At 43.0% G+C, this 6,929-nt stretch overlaps 1 pseudogene; it reads right to left on the bottom strand.

Annotated features, from left to right (window-relative positions):
• The window catches only part of LOC103272301, a 51,734-nt pseudogene that overhangs the window by 38,078 nt on the left and 6,727 nt on the right, over nt 1-6,929 (bottom strand).

Here is a 6,929-nt window from a genome sequence, read left to right as displayed (position 1 = left end):
GATCTCAACCCCGCGGGCTCAGGCAATCCACTCCCCTCAGCCTCCCAAAGTGCTGGGATTATAGGCTGAGCCACCGAGCCCAGCTGACATGCTGTTTTTTTCTTTAAAAATATTCATTATTTTACTTTTCAGATGAATGGAAATGGTGCAAATACAAATATTATTGCAAACACTAGAAGGCACTATTTCTCTACAGAGGCAGAAAATGAAAACACCACCAATTTCTTGTATCTTAAACCTCCCCTCTTGCCCAATTCCTATTCAAGACACAGAACAAAAAGTGCAGTAAGACAAAGTTTTAAATACACATTTCTGCAACATACCAAGCAATATAAAGACAAATGAAAAGGAGGACTAGTGAGATAAAGGACATTGAAAAAATGTAAATCCAATCAAATGACAGAAACAAAAAAGCCGCAGAAGACGATAAAGGAGAAAAGGGATAATAAGTAGAAAATGAGGTCAAAGCAAATTTCTTCTGTACAAAGTAAATATATGGGAACTGTTTTCCATGCTGAAGCCCTGTGTTCCATTATATTGAAAATGCTAACTTATAATTAATCAGTGGTTTTCCAGGTCTGCACTGCACCCTTTCCATCTTCTCATTCATCCTATCTCTCAACTGGACCTCACAAGAACACTGGATATGCATCAGGTCCCACAATGAAGTAAGATAAGGATAAGGGTTGGCGCTAACATGGAAACGCAAATACTGTTTTGACAGTATTAGCTGGTAGAAAGTAAACAAATGTCCTACTTACTCTTTCCTAGATTGGTGTGTCTGGACCACTTACTTGGGTGAGACTTACAAAGAGATGGAAGAGATTCTGAATGATGGAGAACCAGACTGGCTTGGGCTGTTGGTTAGAGAATTTTCTTTTTCTTTTCTTTTCTTTCTTTCTTTCTTTTTTGTTTGTTTATTTGTTTGTTTGTTTGAGTCAGAGTCTCACTCTGTCACCCAGGCTAGAGTTCAGTGGCACACTGCTTACAGCCACCACAGCCTTGACCTGCTGGGCTCAGGTGATCCTTCCGCCTTATCCTTCCAGGTAACTGGAACCACAGGCATGTGCCACCACACCTGGCTAATTTTTTGATTTATTGTAGAGATGAGGTCTCGTTATATTGCTCAGGCTGCTCTCGAACCCCTGAGGTCAGGCAATTTTCTTGCCTCCACCTCCCAAAGTGCTAGGATTACAGGCTTGAGCCACCGCAACCAATGAGAATTTTCTTAACTTTGTGGAACTTCAGGTTTTGCAATAGCCTCTCTCTCTTTCTTGATTTTTCTACACAGTTTAATTCTTGACAATTAAAGGAAAACTATTGAGGTAGAGAACTGGTTGCTTGGGATTTGACCCAAGTTTAAAGAGGGATCCTAAGGATGACTTTTATTAGTTGATCTTTGTTAATCCACTTAGGAAAGAAAACAAAACTTAAAAATTACAGAATGGACTTTGCAGCAACTTGGATGGACTTAGAGTTGATCATACTCAGTGATCTATCACAGAAACAAGGAACTGAGTACCACATGTTGTCACTCATAAGCGGACCCTGAACATTTACTACAATACAGTAAGAAAGGGATTGGCAGTAGTGGGACACTGGCAGGAGAGGAGGAGGCACCTAACATCAGTAAGTGTACTTGATCTCAAGCCAGGTGAAGTAGGGAGGCCCAAACTTTACTTGTATGATGACCACTTATATACCTAATTCTGAATTGTACCCCACATCTTTAAAATTAAAAAAAGGAAAAAAAAAGAAAAAGAAAATTACAGACCTAGCTGGGCAGTGTGACTCATGCCTATAATCCCAGCACTTTGGAAGGCAGAGGTGAGAAGATTGCCTGAGCCCAGAGGTTCAAGACCAGCCTAGTGAGACCTCATTGCTATAATAAATCAAAAAATTAGTTGGGTGTGGTGGTGGCATGCCTGTAATCCCAGCTACTCGAGAGGCTAAGGTAAAAGGATTCCCTGAGCCCAGCAGGCCGAGTCTGTGGTGGCTGCGAGGATGCCACTGTACTCCAGCCTGGGTGACAGAGTGAGAGTTTGACTCAAAAAAACAAAATACAATAAAACAAGCAAGCAAACAAACAAAAATATCTGGCCAAAGCAATGTCTCAATAATCGACCCTCTATATATCAAACTCTAAGCTCTCAGACAGTCTCATGTCTTACATCCCTGACATCTCATTTGTCTTTGTACCCACTATGTGTAGCATATAGCAGGCACTCAATAAATGGTGGTTGAGGCCGGGTGCAGTGGCTCATGCCTGTAATCCCTGCACTTTATGAGGACAAGGCGAGAGGACTGCTTGAGACGGGAGCTTGAGACCAGCCTGGGCAACATGGCAAAACTTCATCTCTACAAAAAAATTAAAAAATTAGCCAAGCATGGTGGCGTATGCCTGTAGTCCCAGCTAATCGGGGAGGTTGAGGTGGAAGGATCACCTGAGCCCAGGAGGCTGAGATTGCTTTGAGCCATGATCATTGTGATCATGCCACTGGACTCCAGCCTGGATGGCAGAGTGAGACCTCAACTCAAAAAAAAACAAAGGTAATGGTCAAATGAATGAATATGATAACATTCTCCTGGAATTAGGCATTCAGGTCATCAACATTTTTTTCTAATTCTTTTTTTCTAATCCTTGTTTTCATGGGTCCATACTCTTATAATGGAAAATATTCACAATCACTTTTTCACCTTTTCTCAGAAGCATCTCAGTCCAAAGAACACAATTGAGACTCATGCCAATCTCTGAGTTAGAGGGAAAACTTGAATAGCTTGTAATTTTGTGATGCCTTCAAGCTCCTTGAAGGAGGGGAAAAAACAAAGGCTGGGATCTTATTAACTCAAGGGAGAGTCTTGATGACAGAGGACACGTTCTTTCTTCAATATGAGTTCAGACTTGAATGTTTTCAAGAAAAAGCGCTAATGCAAGTCCTTGGGAAATAGATGTTCCTTTTATATGATGAGGAACTTGCAGTGTTGCTACCCACCTTGTCAAAATTCAGGATGTTACTCAAGACTAGTGCCATTTAGGACGGGTACTCTACTGGTGAAAAATTGAGAAGCCCTCCCAGCTGCAACAGGTAAGTATTGTTATTATTATGCCACATCATCTTCCTTATAGTGATTTGCACTAACAACTCTCTCCTCTTGTAATCCCTGTAGAGAAGAAGTTGGGGGAAGAAACCTCTTCCTGTGGAAAGAACAGGAGAAGTTTTTTTTTTTCTTCTTTTTCTTGGGGATGGGTGAGGTTGTGGACCCAAATGCCTTGAAGAGGAAGAGAGCAGGGCACACACAAGAGCCCAGAGTTTTTGACTAGTCAAGAATGGAGGTAGGCGCTCAGAGAGGACTCCTTCCTAGTGAAGTCTTTGGGTGCCTTCCCTTCTGGAATGAAAGGAAAAGTGCAGTTTTGCTGGCATGTTAATGCTTGCCTCTTCTATATCATAGTTCTCTATGTTAAGTCATTATTTTCCATTCCAGCAGTCTGTGGTTGTTGGCTGGAGGCCTCAGTTCCTTTCCACATGAGCCTGTTCTAATGACATGGCAGCTGCTTTCACCTAGAATGAGTGACCCAAGAGAGACCAACATGGAAGCTAACTTCTGTGACCAAACCTTGGTCATAAACCAAACCTTGATCATAAACCATAAAATAAACCTTGCTGTATTTTATCGGTCACACTAACCAGCCATGACACAGTGTGGAAAAGCACATAGGAAAAAGAAAATACCAGGAGGCAGGGATCATTAGGGGCCATCTTGGAATATGGCTGCCACAGATGAAATTCCTAAATCCCTTTGATCACAAGCCTTTTTTTTTTTTTTTTTTTTCTGTCGGAGTCTTACTTTGCCACCCAGGCTGGAGTGCAGTGGCATGCTCACAGCCACCACAGACTTGACCTGCTGGGCTCAGGTAATCCTTCCTCCTAAGCCTTCCAAGTAGCTGGAACCATGGGTACATGCCACCATGCCCAGCTAATTTTTTGATTTATTGTAGAGACAAGGTCTCACAAGTTGCCCAGGCTGCTCATCGTTGCACACTACAGCCTTGAACTCCTGGGCTCAATCGATCCTCCTGCCTTAGCCTCCTGGGTAACTGGGACTATATGAGTGCACCACCATAGTTGGCAAAACAAGCCCTTGTTAGATGATAATTTTCTGTGACTGTAGTTCTATGAAACATATTTTAGAAAACGCTGTTATAGGTCATAGAAATCCAATGGGATTTCTGCAGGAATCTATGTTTTGGGAGATTGCTGGCAGAAACATATTGAATAACTTGCCAGAAGAGGAGAGAATTCAAGAGAAAGAAACTTCACCTGGGAAGTTTTGCCATGTTGTGGGTTAGAGGTGATAGAATGGGGGATGGTAATTAGAATCGAGAAGGAACTGATGTGAGATACATCACGGAGGCAGAAACAGTAGACCAGTGTGACCAAAAGAGGAAGGCATCCAAAGTGATACAGGTTTCTGGGTTAAGCATCAGGTCTATGGTGAGCACATTAATGGAAATGGAGAAGGAAGAGTGGGTTTGGGAGAAATGCTGATTAAATTTATTCTAGATATCTTGAAATTTTGTGCCAACAAGGAGTTTATTTACATGAGTGTGTCGATGACTATGCTTCTGGCTACAAGCCACAGAACCCCTCTTCAAATGGGCTGAAACATTAAGGATGATATTTGGTTCACCAATGGGAAATCTGGAGGTGGGGTAGGTCTATGGTCGACTCAGAGGGTCTCCAGGTCTGTTTCCCAGCGATTCTCTTGAACTATACCTGGCTCTTGATGCTTATTTAAACTGATCAGCAAGGGGGTTGTATAGGATCTTAGCCCAACAGAGCTTCCCCTGGAATTGTGGTGTGGTGAATGTAAAGAAGATAAACATCAAGTCCATTAGGATGAGTCCGGAAGGCAGCTGGGAATGCAACTCCAGGGCACAAACAGGTACTGACTCAGAGTCATTTGTACTGATATGAATGTGATGATAGAGAATTTGAGATTATTTGGGGTAGCAGTGTATTGCGAGAAGAAAAAGCTGGTGTTAGCTGGGTGCGATGGCTCACGCCTGTAATCCCAGCACCTTGGGAGGCTGAGACAGGGGGATCACCTGAGTCCAGAGGCCAAGGCTGCTGTGAGCTGTGAGTGTGCCCTGTGCCACTGCACTCCAGCCTGGATGACAAAGTGAGACTCTGACTTAAAAATAAATAAATAAATAAAAGCCAGTGTTCAGTGATAGAACCCAGCAAAAGAAAGTGAGGTATTGCCAGAGAGGCAGTATTTGGGGAAGTAGGATAGTAACACTGAAGCCATGGGATGTTTAAAAAGGAATTTATTTTAAATTTGTTTTTCTTTTTCTTTCTTTTTTTTTGGAGTAGGAGTCTCACTCTGTTATCCAGGCTGGAGTGCAATGGCACGCTCATGGCCACTGCAGCCTCAACCTGCTGGGCTAATTTTTGATTTACTGTAGAGGTGAGGTCTCACCAAGTTGCCCAGGCCAGTATCGAACACATGGGCTCAGGCAATCCTCTCACCCTGGTCTCCCAAAGTGCTATGATTATAGGCATGAACCACTGCACCCAGCCTAATGACTTTGGAAACATTAAACTATATCTAGGCCAGGTGTGGTGGCTCATGGCTATAATCCCAGCACTTTGGGAGGCTGAGGTGGGAGAATTGCTTGAGTCCAGGAGTTCGAGACCATCCTGGGCAATATAGCAAGATCCCATCTGTATAAAAATAAAAAGTGTATCTACTAATAATATAACAAATATGCTCAAAATGTAAAAGTTGAATTAAAGTGTTAGATGCATGTCACTTGCATTCGAAAGAAGTCTGCATTATATAGTGTCAATTTAGTGGTTCTCTTGCTATTTTTCTCCTCTCAGAATGAGTATAAATGTATATGTTTTGAATATAAGGAAGATAAAGACAAAGAATCACTTCTTTATCAGACACGCCACTATGCCTGGCTAATTTTTTGATTTTTGTGGAAATAAAGTTTCATCATATTTCCTAGGCTGTTCTTAAACACCTAGAATCAGGCAACCCTCCTGCCTCGGTCTCCCAAAGTGCTGGGATTACAGTTGTGACCCACAGTGCCTGGCTTATCGTAAATTTTTTTTTGCGTCGGAGTCTCACTCTGTCACCCAGGCTGGAGTGCAGTGGCAGGCTCATGGCCACAGCAGCCTCGACCTACTGAACTTAGGTGATCCTTCTGCCTTAGCCTTCCAAGAAGCTGGAACTACAGACACATGCCACCAAGGCCGACTAGTTTTTTGTTGTTTGGGGGGTTTTTTGTTTGTTTTTTTTGAGTAGGAATCTCACTCTGTTGTCAAGACTGGAGTGCAGTGGCACGCTCACGGCCACCGCAGCCTTGACCTGCTGGGCTCAGGCAAAACTTCTGCCTCAGTCTTCCAAGTAGCCAGAACTATAGGCGTGTGCTACTACGCCTGGCTAATTTTTTGATTTATTGTAGAGACGAGGTCTCATCAAGTTGCCTGGGGTGGTCTGGAACATGCAGGCTCAGGCAATCCACTTGCCTCGGCCTCCCAAAGTGCTGGGATTACAAACTGAGCCACTGAGCCCGGCCTAATTTTTTGATTTATTGTAGAGATGAGGTCTTACCATGTTGCCCAGGCTAGTCTCGAATCCCTGAGCTCAGGTAATCCTCTTGCTTCCGCCTCCCAAAGTGCTGGCATTACAGGAATGAGCCACCGCACCTGGTAATATTTTTATCTTACATTCTTTTCATTGTGTCATCACATCTCAAAATTCGTATAGGCAAGCATTGTTTTGCTTTATTGAAGAGGGGTGAGCAGCCATTAAATCCCTAACACATCAGGAAGCATAAGGTAAAGACTTTTTTTTTTTTTTAGTTGGAGTCTTACTCTGTCACCCAGACTGGAGTGTAGTGGCTGCTCCCGGCCACC

Source organism: Carlito syrichta, unplaced genomic scaffold (genome assembly GCF_000164805.1).
Source record: "Carlito syrichta isolate Samal-C Ts95f unplaced genomic scaffold, Tarsius_syrichta-2.0.1 Scaffold312207, whole genome shotgun sequence".
In the NCBI taxonomy this organism is placed as follows: Eukaryota; Metazoa; Chordata; class Mammalia; order Primates; family Tarsiidae; genus Carlito; species Carlito syrichta.
This window is presented reverse-complemented; position numbering and strand designations above follow the sequence as displayed.